The following is a 17,353-nucleotide window of genomic DNA, read 5'->3' on the forward strand; positions in this document are numbered from 1 at the left end:
TTTACTTAAAAGGAAGAATTAGAGAAGAGATGGAGCAGGGTGGGCTCTCCTATTGGCTAGATCACTTCCTAAATGGCTACAACGGCCCAGGGTTGGCCAAGCCTAAGACAGGAGCCAGGAGCTTCTTCTAAGTCTCCCACATAGGTGTAGGGGCTCAAGCTACTGGACTACCTTTACTGGGCACATTAATAGGGAGTTGGATTGAAAGTGGAGTGGCCAGGACTTGAATTGGCACCCATATGGGATGCTGCTCTACGTATACTGACTTCACATGCTGTAGTACATGTGAGAATTCTTATTTGAATGCTTATAATTGTGTTTATATTGTGGGAGGAGGCACAGACAGAATGAATGGGGCAAGGATCACTGTCCTGGTCAAGATTCTGAGTTGCAGACAACAGGGTCAACTGGAATATGCCTAAGTAGACAGGGATATATTAAAGAGTATTAAATAGTCCGTGTCAGGTTTGCTGACCACCAAAGGTGGCCTCGGTCAACTGCTGGAAAGAGGCCTTCATTGGGGAGAAGAAAAGCCCGTTTCTGGCCCTACCCTCTGTGCCATGGAGACACAGAGAGAAAGCGGGAGCAGCATGGACAGAAAGACGTGCAGACGCGTGCAGGAGGCTTTCATACTCCTCCTGACGTGAAAGTTATCAGACAAGGAAGTGCTGGTTGGAGTTCGCCATTGGCTCGCTGTCCTGGTGATGTGCCAGATCTACACTGCCTCTTCTGGGTCTGACCAGAGAACCGAGTAACTCCTCGGAGCGATGCAAGCTTCCTCCACCTCCATGACCATGGAAGCAATCAGTCCACAGAAATGTCTGAACAGTTTTAGAAGCTCTGTGTCTGCTAACAGCTCAGATAAATACACCGCATCTAGAAGAATTTCTGGTTCCACCGTGAGGCTATTCTTACAGGTACCCATAATGTTAAAGACTAGATAACAGATGCTACTCCAGGAAAGGCCACCATGTTTATTGGAAGATCTTGACTCACAGAGTATTGAGCCATTACTCCCAAGTGACTCATGTCTCCTTCCAAGTCTCTCACAGGAATCGGGTGAAGGTGGAAGTGTGCAGCACTAGATAACAAAGATGCAAACCAAAGGTGAATATGGAGACCGTGATTGCTTTGTCTTCCAGCCTGTAGCATGTAGCAAGGCAACTCAGGATGGGACTGTGATCAAGATGGGCCCATCCATTGTTGCATAGTAGAGAAGGAAAAGTTCAGTGCTGTCAGACTATCAGATACATATGTATGAACAAGTATCTGCAAGAATAGGAAGAGAACCAGCAGAGGATGAACTCAATAAACTCTCAGAGATTTACAAATGCACTAATATTTTAGAAATACACTGACATATTTTTCCTTCCTGCACTTCTTTTTATTCAACCTTCCCCATTATGTGAGGAATGATCCAGATTTTTGCAGTATAAAGGGGGGGGGGAAGCATCATTATTTACTTTTTGACTTCCCAGGAAGATTTAATCCAAAGAGACAATAATATTGAAAGCTAGACTTGCTAAGAGAGAGGAGAGCGCTTTCCAATTCTTAGATTGGTTCACAGACCAACAGCCAACTTGCTTTTTTGTTGTTGTAACCTGGTATGGAGAAGAGAGAAGACATAAGAGAAGGTAGAAGCAGCAGAAAGACTAACATTTGGAGAGAGTTCAGTCTGGGTGGCAATGCTATTGGGATCACTGGAAAAGCAAGAAACACCTCCGGCTCTGCAGGCTTTGGCCAAAGAGGGAAAAGGGGGACAGGAACCATCGACAGCTTGGAGGTGAGACAATCCAAGGATGTCCTGGTTGGTAGAGATGTCTAGATTGGCATGATAGCAAAGCCTGTCTGTTGAACCAAGCTCAGCTTAGGGTTTTCTGTATCCTTTCTTGACAAGGCTTTGAACTTAGTTCCCATTCTGTCTTTGGCCTGCTGAGCCCAGTCTCTGGAAAGAATCTTGCTAAATCGTTCACAACATACATTTGTGATCAAGTTCCTCATCCCTCACCTTCCATGTGAAGTTCCTGGTATGCATTTAGCAAAGAATCCCCCAGCCCATTAATGTTTCATCTTAGGATTTTTTCATCTAGTCCTTTACTCGATGACCATCATCTCCAGTTATCTTTACTGAATGGAAAGTTGAACCAAGTCTCAAACCCTATTGCAATAGACATGACCCCTCCTGCAGTAGTCTGAAATAAAGTCTTCCTTATCATTTTACCAAGTGTCAGAATAATGTTTCTTTAAACCTGGTTCAAACACCTCCAAGTGAACCCTGAAGGGGTACACAAAGCTTTTGGTAAACCAGTGAGTCCATGTGGCCTATTGACATGACAGGGAGATCACAAATGATGGGAGTCTTCTACATGGATGACAATGATAAGGACTCCAGAGTCCAGCATAATCCTGTGAAGACCAAACAGAATTAGCTACATTTTTGAGTACACCAGCAGAGGATGCTCAGAGAGTAGGCAAGACCAGCAGAGACCCACTATCTGGAAGACCAAGGTTCCCAGTTCCAATGCATTTAGCTCCTTAGAAGCCATCCTGAGAAGGAGGCCCTCATTGAGGGATTGGGGGAAATGAGCACTGATAGAGGATTTAACTTCAAGATGACTGAATATTTACCCCCTCAAAGAATATGTTAAACTGGAAGACTTTCCTAAAAGCTGAAGAGATTAAAGTTTAAGTTTTTTCCCACTTTGGTGGGAATGAGAAGGGAGAGCTCCAGGTTTGGTACCTTTTAGTTGTCTTGCTTACACTTCATTTTCTTCAAATCTCCTCCTGGGGAATGGTTTGGAACTGACTTGACTTGGCAGAGTGATAAGCATCGAGAAAGGATGGGGCAGTCTGGAAGAGGTAAAGTAGGTCCTTTGCCTGTTCCTCGGATTTGGGGTACCCTGGCAAGAATTCCTAGGTTTCTGGGGCCCAGAGAAAAGCCAAAGCCTGCTCAGCTCGTAGAAGGTACTCAGTGCCTAAGCTGAGGGAGTGAGTGGTGGAGGTGGGGTGTGCATACACTTTCCCAATCCTCCAAACCAGCAGGTACAGAAGAAATGCCCCCTCTCCCGCAGCATGACAGAACCAGTTGTATGTTGCTGGCAGTGCCACCAACCAGCCAGAGAAAAAAGTCCAACAGAGAGCAGACTTTGTGTTTCCCAGTGACTCAGCAGTGGATGCCCACCAGGTGCCAGGGTGTAGCATTGTCACCAGAGGCCCCTCCCCTTACCTATGTGAAGGTTTAACGGAGCATTTACTCAAAAGGAATTGCCTTCATCTGAAAAGGACTCTTTCAATCTAGTCTTTAAATCTGAGCTGGATAGATATTTTAACTGGCAAATTTTGTTTCTCACAAGTTAACATAATGACAAAAGACATGAGCTGTTGTCTCAGATAAGCTGAGTTGGAATTGGCTCCACTTGCTAACATATGACTATCATGCAGTCCATCTTTTATTCCCATAACAAAACATCTGAGATTATATCATTTAGTTATTTACTTTCTTTATCTTTTTTGTGCATCTGAAAGGTAGAGTGAGAGAGAATCTTCCATCTGCTGGTTCACTCCTCAAATGGCCATAATGACTACGGTTGGGCCAGGCTGAAGTCTGTAGCCGGGAGCTTCATCCCAGGTAGGTAGGTACAGGAGCACAAAGACTTCGACCATCTTCCTCTGCTTTTTCAGGTGAATTAGCAGGAAGCTGGATCAGAATTAGAGCAGCTAGGTCGTGAACTGACACACATGTGTGATACCAGCATTGTAGGTAGCAGCTTAACTCTTTTATACCAAAACACCACATCCCCCCCCCCCAAGACTGTATAATGTATAAGGAAGGACAGTTTGGCTATGAGTCTGGAAGCTTACAAATGCAAGAACACGGAGCTGGTAACTGATGAGAGTTTTTGTGCTACATCATAAGGTTGTGAAAGCATTACTTGATGAGAAAGAGCAAGTGTGTCAAAGAAAGCTTGTTTTTATAATAAAGTTATTCCTATGGTAACTCATTAATTCATGAATCTATTCATCAGGACAGAATCCTTATGTTTTCATCACTTCACATTGCTGCTCTGGGGTCCAAGTTTTCTTTTTAATTTTACAGCAAACTTAAAATTCTAATTTCATTTATTTGTGAGCCTTCTTTTTTTTTAGTTTTTTGGGGGGTATGAGAGAGGAAACAAGATGAGCAGAGTTCCCACCTGCCTGTTTACTCCTTAAATGCTGACAAGAGCCGGGACTGTGTTAGGCCAGCACTGGGAGCTGGGAACTCAATCCAGGTCTGCCCTACAGGTGGCAGAAACCCAGTGACTTGAGTCATTACAGCTGTTCCACAGAGGCTGCCTTAGCAGGAAGCCAGTGTCAGGAGTCGGAGCTGGTCTCGAACCCAAGCACTCCATCTGAGAGGCAAGTATCTTAAGCACTGGGCTAAATGTCAGCCCCAGGAAACCATAGTAGGAAAAATAAGTGGGGTCTTGATCACTAACTGCTCATCTGCTAACTGGGGTTCCTGAGAGCTGTCTCAACTAAGATGTGTGGGGACTAAAGGATTAATCACCATGGGCACCTGAAAAGTGCCTGGTGTGCACAGAAACCACCACACAAAGCTCGCCATTATCATGGCGCTATGGGATGATGATTCATAGGGAAGTGGAAATCGCTATAGAAACTTAAAAAAAAAAAAAAAAGCCCCAGTGTTGGTTCCTATCCATGGTGTGTGAATTTTAGATGCCGGACAGGTACTTGTCTCCAAGAGTGTTACACCTCAAACAGCAATCCCTGGGGGGGAACTAGGTCAAAAGTCTGCTGCCCTCAGGTGGCTGGCTTAGCCAGGCTTGAGTTCCCACTCTGCTCACCCCCTCTTGGAGTAACTCCTCTTAGCATTCAGGGCCATTTTCAATCCACAGACAACAGGCTGCTCCCCTGCCTTGGTCTTAGCGCCTGTTCTATTTGCTTTTCTTTCATCTTCCACAACTGGGTGAAATCGCTCCCTGAATTTTTATAGTGCCTCAGGATGAGGCCAGCTACTATTCCACAAAGAACAGGTAAGTGCATTGTTCATCCCAGTAAGCTGAGATCTACTGGTGTTATTTTTAAATTCTAAATCTTTAGGGGCAGTGAGAATCTTAGGAGGAAAAACTTCCCCAGTGCCAAGAGGACACTGAATCTGTGCTCTTATCAAATGGAAGCACTCTGGTGTTGACCAAAGAGCATTAGGTCAGGCTTCTCAGCTGGGGTTGTAGTTAGGGAGCTCTGCCGCTGGGAGCAAACTCTCCAGAGCAGCCTATGGACTCAGGCAGGTGTCTACCTGATGGAGAGCAGGTGAAGACAGGGGAGGAACCCACCGTGCAACCAACCACTTGCTAGGCATCGATCACCTGTTAGCGCCATACCCATCACTCAGTTCAACATCACACTAGCTTCCTGGGGCTGTGGGTATGTTGTTCTCTGATAATTTTGGAGTGTAGGAATTGAAACTCAAAGGGTCAACAGCTCTACCACTCCTCCAAAGGCTTTCAGGAAAAATCCTTTCTCATCTCTTCCAGTTTCTGGGGGTCCAGCTGTTCCGTGCACTGTGGCCACATTATTTCAGTTTCTGCTTCTGTGGTGATGTTACCAGCTCCTCGTCTTTGTGCTGGCCCTGTCTCTGTCTCCTGGGACACTATTACTGTGGGTTTAGGACTCACCCAGCTAATCCAAGATGATATCATCTCAGGATCCTTCACCACATCGGCAAATACCCTTTCCCCAAGCAAGGTCACATCCACAGTTTTCCAGTTTAGAACCTGGATATCTCTTTGGGGAGTTCACTACTCAGCTTAACTACAGACACTCCAAAATGCTCATAATCACATTTGAAAGCACCTGTCATTATCTCAAAATGCAACTTCATAAAGTCTTCTCAAGCTGTTCTGAGTTACATTTCTTATGAGTGGCAGAGCGAATTTTAAGGCAAGATTGGTTTCAAATCTGTTATTTTTTCTACTCTATTGTCCTATTGCTAATAATAATAACCATTATCTGCCATTTATAGGCCTATAATGTATCAGACAATAGGTTAATATGAGAAGTGTTATTTCTACCAATCCTCTCATAAGATCTTATTAACAATTAAAGATGAGGAAACTGAGAGCTCAGATAAATTGGAAATGCTCAAGATTAGACATAAATGGTGAAGCAGGAGTGTGAAAGCAAAGACAAAGGAGGCTTGAGAACTCTTCAAAATGCTGAGGCAAGCTACAGATGAAAGGCCAACAGCATTGGTTTTGGTAGATCAGCTTTGGCAATTTGGTGAAGTTTCTTAGTAAAAACTGCTGAAACATTTAGGATCAACTTAACACTGGTTGGTGCAGTGCTATTTGGATATTTTCTATGTAAGGACTGAATTGGAGATTTGGGGCATCTTCCTGTTTTTCCTCAGTCCTTCACGTGGTCTCTGTGGTCAGGTTCTGTTCTGACTTTGCCTACTTACACAGAACTGTCGGGCACTATAGAAAGCACAGTAGCTCTACTTCGAAAAGCACTTGAGCATTTTCAGAGCTCCATTTCATTTCCTCCTTACAGCAGTCCCTGAGGTTGGCAGGGTGAGTATCATTACCCTCTCTTTACAGTCGAGGAGACTGTGAGCTTTGAGAAGTGAGCTGTTACTGTTTGCTTCACATGGAGGCAGAAGCCACATGAAGCCTGACTTGACTGCAATTCTAATGCTTTTTCCAATGCACTGAACCTGTGTTAGATCAAGGAATACAAAATCCAAGGGGGGGGGGGAAGAAGGATATATTTGGCCAGTATTCTCTGTGGTAGGTGTAACACACACACACATACACACACACGCGTGCGCGCACGTGCCTATGAGTGGCAATAAGATCTGCTTTCCTTTTGCAGTCTGGAGGATAAACTATTGCATTTCAACAGGCATACTTAAAAGTGATTTGCAATTGAGAATTCCTCCTTAAAGGAAGAGGGCTCTTTGTAATACCTTATTTTCCTTTCTGCTCTTAACAAGTAGTCTAAGTGTGCTCTAATATGTCTGGCCAAGTGTCTATAATCCCACCATCAGATGATAGATGTTACTTGATAATGCTGAGCCTGATATTACACAGTTCTGAACCCCTCTTCCAAAGACTGGGCCACCCTTGCCAAAACTTTATAATGACAAGTTGTAGAATTGGAATGAAGAAAATGTAATACTCAGACCCCACCAACTCAGATGATAATCAGAAATATTTTCAAGTTAGTGGTTCTCAGTCTTCATCCTTGAGAAGGAGACAATTTTCTGTGTAATGCTGCCAGAACTGGATTTAATTCCAGGTGCAATATATATTCTGGAGCCAGTGTTGTGGCTAAGCCGCCTCCTGGCATATCATATGGGTACTGGTTCACGTCCTAGCTTCTTCACTTCCAATCTAGCTAATGACCTTTTGGGCCATTACCACCCCCATGGAAGTCCTGATTCCTAACTGGAACCTGGCCCAGCGCTGGCCTGCATGACCCACCTAGGGTGTGAACCAGTTGGTGGAAGACCTCTCTCTTTATCTCTTCAACTCTCTATAATTCTTTCTAAATAAAAACTTTGACCTTTAAAAAAAAAAGACTTATTCCCTAAGTCTTCTTCCCTCTTATTTATTTGAGAGAGAGACAGAGGTCTCACTGTCACGTGCTAATTCACTCTCTCATTGCCCACAATTGGCAGGGTTGTGGCAGGGTCAGAACCAGGAGCTGGAAATGCAATGCAGATCTCTCATGTTGGAGGCAGGAACCTAATTACGAGTCATTGCTACTGTCCTCCAGGGACTACACTGGTAACAAGTTGGAGTCAGAAGCCAGAGCCGATAATCAACCTCAGGCGCTGCCATGTGGCATGCAGGTGTGTTCATCACTAGGCCGATCACTCACTCTTTTCTTTTTTCTTGAATCATGACTTCAACACAAAGTTTATGATCCTCCTCATGGGCTGTGCCACTGTTCACTCCTAAAGCTTTCAGATATTCCGGGACCTCATTGTTCAACACAATTTCACAGACTAGAACTGACCAGTCACTTGTCATTGAAGTCCCCTAACTCCTCATCCCTGAAATACAGGGACTCACATCTTACCAGCATTTCCCTTAAGGACAGGGAATACAGATGAAGAATACAGATGAAGTTTTCCTAGTGCCTGGTGACACCACAGCCATCCTAACACCACATCAGAGCACATTCCTTGCCTTTTGGTGTTGGTACTGGTGGAAATAGACCTAGTGTTTTGCTAATCATATAAAAGTGGAACATATACAGACATTTACAGGACATAATCTTGGATAATTACAGTACATGACTATGCTACTTGCTTTTGTGTCTACCATACAAAGCTTATTATTGAAGAGTATACTCCCACTGATGAAACAAATTCACTGTGAAACAGGACACCATGTACTGCAAGCTGCAGCCTCACACAAGGCTCTGGGTTGCATCAAGGAGCCTCAAGTGACTGATCCATACCGTCTAACCTCGTGTAAAAACATCTGTGATGACCAATGGTTCATAAAATTGCCTAAACACACATTTCTCAGAGTGCATTTTTGACATTAGGCAAATCATAAGTGCAAGCACACACACATTCAAGAAAGCAAATTAAAACTCACTCGGAGTTTTTGAATCTTTCCATCAATTCCAGTCTTGGAAGAAACATCATATGTCAAGTGACAGGGGCTGTCATCCCTAGCAGTTGGAGCAGTTACATGACATTACTTGGAAATCTGAAAGAGTTCATTCCTAGAGGGGCACATTTTGTTCAATGAGAAACAGGCATCAGGAGGCAGGTGGGAAGGGAAACTCCTTTATCTTCATTCTTCCTAGAGAGTACTGGAGGCATAGTTCCTCCTTGCAGCCTGATCCAAGGTTTTTCACGTGCCAAGAGACATGTCCTGTCACCATGTTTCCCACCAAGTGCTCCCCGTGTCCTGTCACCATGTGTCCCGCCAAGTGCTCCCCATGTCCTGTCACCACAGTTCCCACCAAGCACTCCCCGTGTCCTGTCACCACAGTCCCCACCAAGTACTCCCCGTGCCCTGTCACCATGGTTCCCACCAAGTATAGGTCGCTAATGTCAGGCATAGCTTTCTAGTATGTGTCCTTCCTTCTCCTTACTCATTTTTCTTTAGGGTTGCTGGTGGGGTTTAATAACAACACTAGGTCTAGTATCAACACTTTCATCCTTGCTTCAGGCTTTCTTTTCTGCAAACCTTAGCTATATTTCACTAGCCTGCTTTAGAATCTGTCCAGTGGGTTTGCATACTCAGCTCAGGCACTCATCTTTCTGGTTTAGTCCAACATGGCCTTGAATCCCAAATCCAAAGTGGCATTCCCTTCCACTGGATCCCCATTGTCTGTAAAATAGACCCTACCTTCTTTTATTTCACATTGGCAGTCCTATTGATTGCCTTAGAACTCATTTTCCAATTTTATTTTTCATTTATATTCCATGTTTTCTGGACAGAATGAACTGCTTAAAACCTTTGTTTAAGGTTTGTGCTTTCTGACCTCTATGCCCTAAAATCTGTGATGCTCTCGGTCTGAAATGTTTTACACTTCTGTCTTCTCTTTACAAGTTTGGATTCTAGGCACTTAAGGCAAGTTCAACTATCATTTTCTCAGATTTCTCACCAATGCATTCTCCCTGGCCACCAGCCTACTGACTTTGTTCTTTCTGTTCTGGGCCCCCAATCATTCGTCTCTACTTCTTTGTGATATTTCTTCCTTTTTATGTTATGTTGTGGGATTCTACTATAGTTCTCGCTACTTGGACTGTCATTTGTTTTCTAACATCCTGGCCTGGTAACTTACACACAAGATCGCTTGAGAAAATAATATGAAATGAATATAATACTACATACAATAATATATAATATATTCAAAGCCTAGGATTCTAGACAATAAACTAATTAGATAAATTCTTTCTTAACTCAAGTTCTACATCCCTAGTTTTCCAGGGATAAGCAAGAGGAAAAATGACCACAAAGATGCTTCTGTTTGTAAGTCAAAAGGTCAGGAGATATTAATAGTGAGAATATGGCTCTCTGCCTACAGCCATCTAAGAGAACACAACATAGCATTTTGCTGACCCTGGGTTGTTGGCTACGACATGGTACTGAATGATCCAGCTTCTTAAGAAATGACTAATCTGCAAGGCTTCTGAATAATTGTTCCTTCCTAAAAGTGGAGACATTTTTGATTAAAAATATTCCAGACTGAGGATATTCTTACAGTTCTTTCACCACATTGCAAATGTCAATAAACTCCATGGCAAGGGGAAAAAAAGCCAAAAAGAAAATGTATGTGCTGTTCTATTTAAACTTACACTATTTATAGTCACTCTGTATTAATCATTTCTAAGATAAGTGAGATCTTCATGGAAACACTAGGCAAAAACATTGGCTGGGTATTTCTCTAGCATGGAATGCTAGGCCATGAAACTCAAACATATTTGGTACATTCAATCATGTATTTATTTGTTAGTAGTAATGAACAAACTTACATATTTTAAAATTTTTATTTATTAAACAGGCAGAACAGTAGACAGAGAGAGAGCTTACATGTGCTATTTCACTCCCCAAATGCCCACAGTGGGGAGAACTTGATCCAGGACTCCCCCAAGTGTGGCAGAGACCTAACTATTTAAACCACCACCTGCTGCCTCTATTGTGTGCCTTAGTAGGAATGTGCAATAGGAAATTGAGCAAGGGTTTGAACTCAGGCACTCCAACATGGAGTGACACATCCCAAATGGTGTCTTAACTACCACATCTAAGGCCACTTCCTAGTGAACTCATTTAGGAACTCACTGAAATTCAGTAGCCTTTTAAAAGCAAATAAATAGCTCTAATGATGTTATTTTTGAATATATATTAAAACTATATAACATTATAGTGGGTTCATGTTCAGATTATGATCATTTCTTTTATTATACTTGATCTTAGCCAAAAGGCCGAGAAGCGATGGTCATTTCTTTCATTGAAACACAGGGCAATTCTACCCAATAAACTGTTATAAATAGAAGATGTATTTTTTAAAAGTTCCATATGAAAGAGGTATACTATGTAGTCATACATGGTTATATTTTATAGATAGAGGCTATATCACTTCAGCAGAATTAGGCAACTGCCACTTGGTCAGTGATGCCAAAGTCATGATGAAGAGAAAGTGATAGTCAAGATTTTCATTGTTATGACCACAAGAGACAGGGAAGAAATGAGGTTTAACTGGAACAGAAGTCATACAGAAGCGATTGGGCCAGGGAATAAAAAAGCATGCCATGAGCCTGTGAAAGCAGCAAGTTCTTAGGCAGAGCTCTTTCTCTGGCATCTCCCATTGGCACTGGGATGGCAACACAAGCCAATCAGACACAACTGGTTCTATTCTCACCTTTTGTGGGTGTGCCCATGGGAATCACCGTAACACTGGAAGCCTAGGGCTCCTCTCTGCTTCCTATTCCTGCCCAAAAGGGACATTTTCTGTCAGAGGAGTCAGAAGCAAGTGGAACCAAGTGACTGCAGTTCGAGATAAGATTCCCAAGGCCCAGGTCTGATGAATGGCTCTGTATAAAGGGTTTTCTTTCCTACTGGCCTGATTTCCATAATTTTGCTTTTTGCTTCATGTTAAGGTGATCAGAAGCCACTGCATTCCTCTTAACTCCACCCTCAAGTAGTGGCCCTGCTCTGAGTTGGGTGTGGCTTCATTGCAGACTTGAAAGGCTTTTTCTGCCCTTGCTGACTGATTTTCTTTCTTGGGTTCCTTGCAGTGTTTACCATATAACTGAGTCAATTCGCTAAGTTAAATATGCTCTGTGTGAGAGGTAAGCAAAGAAAAGCCTGCTGGGAACAGAACAAACACAAAATAAGGTGCACAATCCTTCCACCTCTACAGACAAGCAAAAATAAAAACTATCATCTCAGATTTGACACTCTGTGACTCATTCAAAATTCCAAAATAGCCCTTATGCGCTTTACAGGGACAGAGCAACAGTCAAGACTGGATTAAAGATGAAGAAGTCTACCTAAAATAAGGCTTACAAGCCAATGATTGAAAGGAACCAAACAGTTACAGGGCACAGCAGCCAGACAATTACCAGGGATTCCAACTTTTTGGTCCAATTTGCCTTGTCAGTAATATACCCTTTAGAGCAGGGAAATTTAGGTCAAAAAGCACCACTTACAAACAGAACCTTTAGTGTACTCTGTTTTCATCAATCTCATAGGCGCAAGCTAGCCTGAGATCGCCTCGCTTGGCCCGTTTGAAAGTGGAAGCTATGTAATTGAAAAAATTGCATCATAACAACGCTTCCTGGAGTGACTCTTCCATTGTGTGTCTGAGCTGTTTTTTTTTTTTTTATCATGTACACACTTTAGCTAGAGACCCAGAGAGTCAGAGAATGTCTATATCTACATTCTCTGCAGTCTTGTCCTCCAGGGAAAAATAGAAATTAAATATTAAACAATGTTGGTAATGCTAGCATCGCTGAAAAGCATCTACAAAGTGTAATGTTTAATTCTTACTGTTCTCTTGGGTGTTTGACTCCAAACACCTGTGTTGTAATGGTTCAATAGGCAACTCATTCTCATCTAGCCATTCAGTCTGTAATATCTTCGTAAAACACTTTCATTGAAGTACCTACTTGCAATCGTCATAAAAAGTTGTGTTACATGCTATTACCTTTTCATTTCCACAAATGGAATGTACCTAAGAAATTAGCTAAACCTTTAAAATCTTACAACTTTAATAAGTACCATAGGTGGGGCTTGAACTGTAATGTAGGGCTCCCAATTTTCAGCACTTGTTGCAATAGTCAAAATTGCCTCACACGTAATTGCTTTCAAGACACAGTCTCAAGGGAATATTTTAAGAACATTGTCTACGTTTATCTATCTTCACACATAAATGGGGACTTGATACTTAAGACAGGTTAAATGTTATTTGGTGTAGAATGTCCTAGAATTTAAGGATGTCATGATTTATCTGGAAAGGAAACTGAGTGGAAGAGGGAGGTATAATTAGCGGGAGAAAATTAAATAAAATCTTTTATGTTTAGCTTTATTTTTCAACATCTGAAATTTTAGAGTCACTTTCAAACTGATGCCATGAGGTTATGGCAGTCATAAAGAATATTGATCTGTTATTACCAGCAGGGGGCAGTAGGCATTTCCCCGTTGATTTCTTACCTGTTGGGGTCCTCTGGTCCCATGTTTGTTTCCCCATCATTACTACGTTGGTTGAAGAGTTGATTGAGTAGAGAATGCTGACATACTTTAGTTCTTATAAGCAGTCCTACATTCTCTTAACAGAATACATTGTGATGCTGGGTTTACAAATGGTATGTTTTTAAAAGTCTTTCAAATAAACTTCAGATTTGGGAATGAAAGCATCAAGAGTGGGCCAAAAAAAAAAAAGTTAGTGATATGCTGTTATTCAAGCAACTTAAGTATCTGCATTAACTGATGGAAATCCTGTTTGCACTCATAATTAATGAGCAAAGGATGCTGGTATCTGTTATTCCTACTCCCCCTCCCCCTCCCCCCCCCACCGCGAAAGAAAGTGATGAATAAAGCAATGGGGCAATGGGCAAGTTTATGTCCGTTGAATTATGAAAGTTGAATCATAAGTTCATTATGTAATGGCCAAATGGCCCGGTTGTGTGATTGTTTTGAGCATGGGACAACACAAGGAATATGAGAAACAAACGTGCACAGCACCCAGGAGAACAGCGTTCAGGAAATCTTGACTCTTCCTCCCCATCTTCAGCACCCAGCCCTTCACATTCTGTACTTCCCCAGATCTAATCTGATAGGCTGCTAATCCAAATCTATCAGAAAGCATAGGTATGCTTTAAACCTATAAGAAAATTTAAAGGAGAAACAAATGTCATATTATCTTTTGTTCCCAGGTTGACCCCCAAAGCCAAAACCTTGTGGTGATTTCCCTAGGTGTTCCTTGTTTGCCCTTCTAAGGTTTCATAGCGGGGTCCACAGAATAAAATGACAACAGATTAGCATGATAAAAGGCATACACCTGTGTTAATTTTTAATATTACATGCAGGAGGGCATCAGAGGAAGCAAGGCGTATATCCTGAAGTGGCAGGGGATCAGGCAGGAGTCAAAATGCTGCTCAACACATCCTGGTCCCAGATCTGAGTGTCTGGGTTCAGATTCCTGTTCCACTCTAAATTCTAGCTTCCTACGAATGTGCAACTTAGGAGGCAGCAGGGGACGCTTTAAGTAGCTGAATCCCTGCCACCTGACATGGGAGAGCCAGATTGAATTTTCTGGCTTCTGGCTTCAGCCTGGACTAGCTCCAGCTCTTGCAGGCATTTGGAGAATAAAACAGCAAATGGAAGGTCTCTCTCTGTCTCTCCTGCTAACCCCTACCACCCTGTTCGAATAAAATGAAACTAAATAAATATCAACACAAAGCAGGGGAATAAAAAGAGTGAGCCCCCAGCATGGTAGTCTAATGGCTAAAGTCTTCATCTTGCATGCACCAGGATCCCATATGGGTGTCAGGTCATATCCCAGATGCATGCTTGTGGCCTGGGAAAACAGTACAGGATGGCCCAACATCTTGGGATCCTGCACCCATGTGAGAAATCTAGAAGAAGCTCCTGGTTCCTGGGTTTGGATTGGCTCTGCTCTGGCCATTGCAGTCACTTGGAGATGATTCGGTGAATGGAAGATCTTTCTGTCTCTCCTTGCTTATGTAAATCTGACTTTCCAAAAATATTTAAAAATAGATCTTTTTTTAAAAAGGGATGAGATTGGGCCCGGCGCGATGGTGCAATTGGTTAAAGGTCCTCGCCTTGCACACCTGGGATCCCATATGGGCGCCGGTTCTATCCCGGCAGCCCGCTTCCCTTCCAGCACCCTGCCTGTGGCCTGGGAAAGCAGTCGAGGATGGCCCAAAGCCTTGGGACCCTGCACCCGCGTGGGAGACCCGGAAGAGGCTCCTGGCTTCGGATCGGCACAGCATCGACCGTTGCGCTCACTTGGGGAGTGAATCATCGGACGGAAGATCTTCCTCTCTGTCTCTCCTCTCTGTATATCCGCCTTTCCAATAAAAACATAATAAAAAAAAAAAGGGATGAGATTTGAGAGTCTATATACTGTCTTAATAGGAGTAGGGAGGAAGGACAGATGGCTATAGGCTGTTGAGGGGACAGTAACTGACTTTATGGAAAAATGCACGGATGCTTAAAGGATAAATGGAAGTCCTAACAGTTTGTGCAAAGTTCCTTTAGGGTAGATGTTGACCTCTAGCTACCTGGTCTGGGATTACAGACAATCTTCCCTGAATGATGAAACTCCCAGGGAGAGAATTTATAACAATTATGTTTCTTTAGAAGGATCTGTGTCTTTTTAAAAATTTCAATATTTTTTTAAATGACACATCATAACTATATGTACTTAGGAATCTAGTATGATGTTTTGGTATTGAAAAATGGTCTCATCAGGGCAATTAGCATATCTGTCACCTAAAACATTATTTTTTGTGATGAGAACATTCAAAGCCCTCTACTTATTTTGAAATGTGTGGTATAATACTGGCCACTGTAGTTTTTCCTGTGCTGCCGGTCTTCGGAACATACTCCTCTATCTAGTGATAGCTTTGCACTCATTGACCAATCTCTCCCCATCCCTTTCTCCTACCACTGGGAACCCCTCTCCCATTCTGTACTTCGATCACGTCAGTTTTTTCAGATGCCACATGCAAATGAGATCATGCAGTTGTTTATCCTTCTTTGCCTATGACCTTCTGTCCATAAAAGGATCTGTCGTTAGATACACAAGGGGAGATCAGAGAAAGACTCTCCTTACTTTTGCTGCCTGCTGTTCAAAAGAGTCAGTTTACCAAAGCAAACTATTTTGGGACTCGTTCTATCTAATTCAAAGAGAAGTCTGTTACTGCCACTCAGGACATTTTCAATAGGAAGGTGGACATACCCAAAGCTGTATCTCCTATGTTGGTTGGCCTGGGCTGTCACAACAAAATGGCAAGGTCTGCATGGCTCAAACAACGAATGTTCACATTTCACAGTTCTCAAGGTGACAGAGTTAGAGATTAAGGTGCTGGCAGAGTAGACATCTGTCCCAGGATTCTTCCCTCAGGAGCAGGTGGCCACCGCTGCACTGTGTGCTAACATGACCTCTCTGGGAGGGGAGAGCCAGTTCTCTGGCATCTCTTCTTAAAGGACACTAATCGTAGCATATTAGAGTCCTCACCAATGACCTCGCTTAACCTTTATAACTTCCTCACAAATCTTATCTTCAAGGACTCTCACACTTGCACCAAAGGTTAGTTTCAACTGATGACTATTTGGGGGTGGGAGTCAGGCGTAATTTAGTTTACACCATTCCCCTTTCCTCGTTCGTTGTTTGGGGGCAACATTCCCCAGTCTAAGACCAAACTGGACCCTTCACTGTTAACCTTTGCAGAGACTCCTCTAAACATGACTAAAATAAAAAGCAGTGTTTCCTCATCTGAAAGGTCACGGGCACTCTCCAGTAAATGCTGATAAAGGGGAGTTCTGGCCTTATCTGGACCTAATGGAAGTTTGGGATTATTACAGGGTGGAGGTCTAAAAGAGCATCTGAAAGAATAACCATGCATTCCACTTTGGGGACAATTTTAATACCTGAGTGGGCACCAGTACTTTATATTGGAACTTCGCACAAAAGTGCCTTCCTCTCTATTTACCACATTTGATGGCCAGTGTTACTCTGTCTCTTGGAGCTGGATGCCTCTGTACAGTTTCTGTGAAGTCCATGTGCCCAGCTACCCCTAGGCTGACACTAGCTCTCTGCCAGGACCGTAGAAAGAGGCCTTAGCATCCAAACCATTAAGGGCAAGGGGGATCTCAGACACCAATAACCATGCACGGCAGGGGAAGCAATTGAAGTCTTTAACTAGTTTTCTTCCAGCACAGAAAAGGGCATTTTACTTGTCCTCAATTGACCAAAAATATGCTTTTAAACACTCAGGCGGGGCAGTTTACAAATGCCAAGGAGCCCATGGCAGTCAGCAATTTGAATCCTGTTTCCTGTGTTGGAAAAGCCATGCCCTCACCACTGCTTTTGTAAGACGGGAAAGAGGCCGGGAAATGCGACCTGCTTGCACTGGGACGTTTCAGATCATTTCCCTTGGTCTCCACACCCCTTTGGGAGATTTTGATCCAATCTGCAGAGGACAGAAGCAGCTCTCAGCATTACCAGGTGGGGTGGAGGGAACCTAAAACTTTCATTTTCCTCTTAAGACATGAAATTTTATTTCTGGATGACAAAGGCCTTGGCAGGCCGTGGTGTGCTCTGTAAGTGAGCCTTTTCAGAGCTGTTGAAC

This window comes from Ochotona curzoniae, unplaced genomic scaffold (assembly GCF_017591425.1).
Source record: "Ochotona curzoniae isolate NIBS_2020 unplaced genomic scaffold, NIBS_Ocur_1.0 scaffold_4506, whole genome shotgun sequence".
NCBI lineage: Eukaryota > Metazoa > Chordata > Mammalia > Lagomorpha > Ochotonidae > Ochotona > Ochotona curzoniae.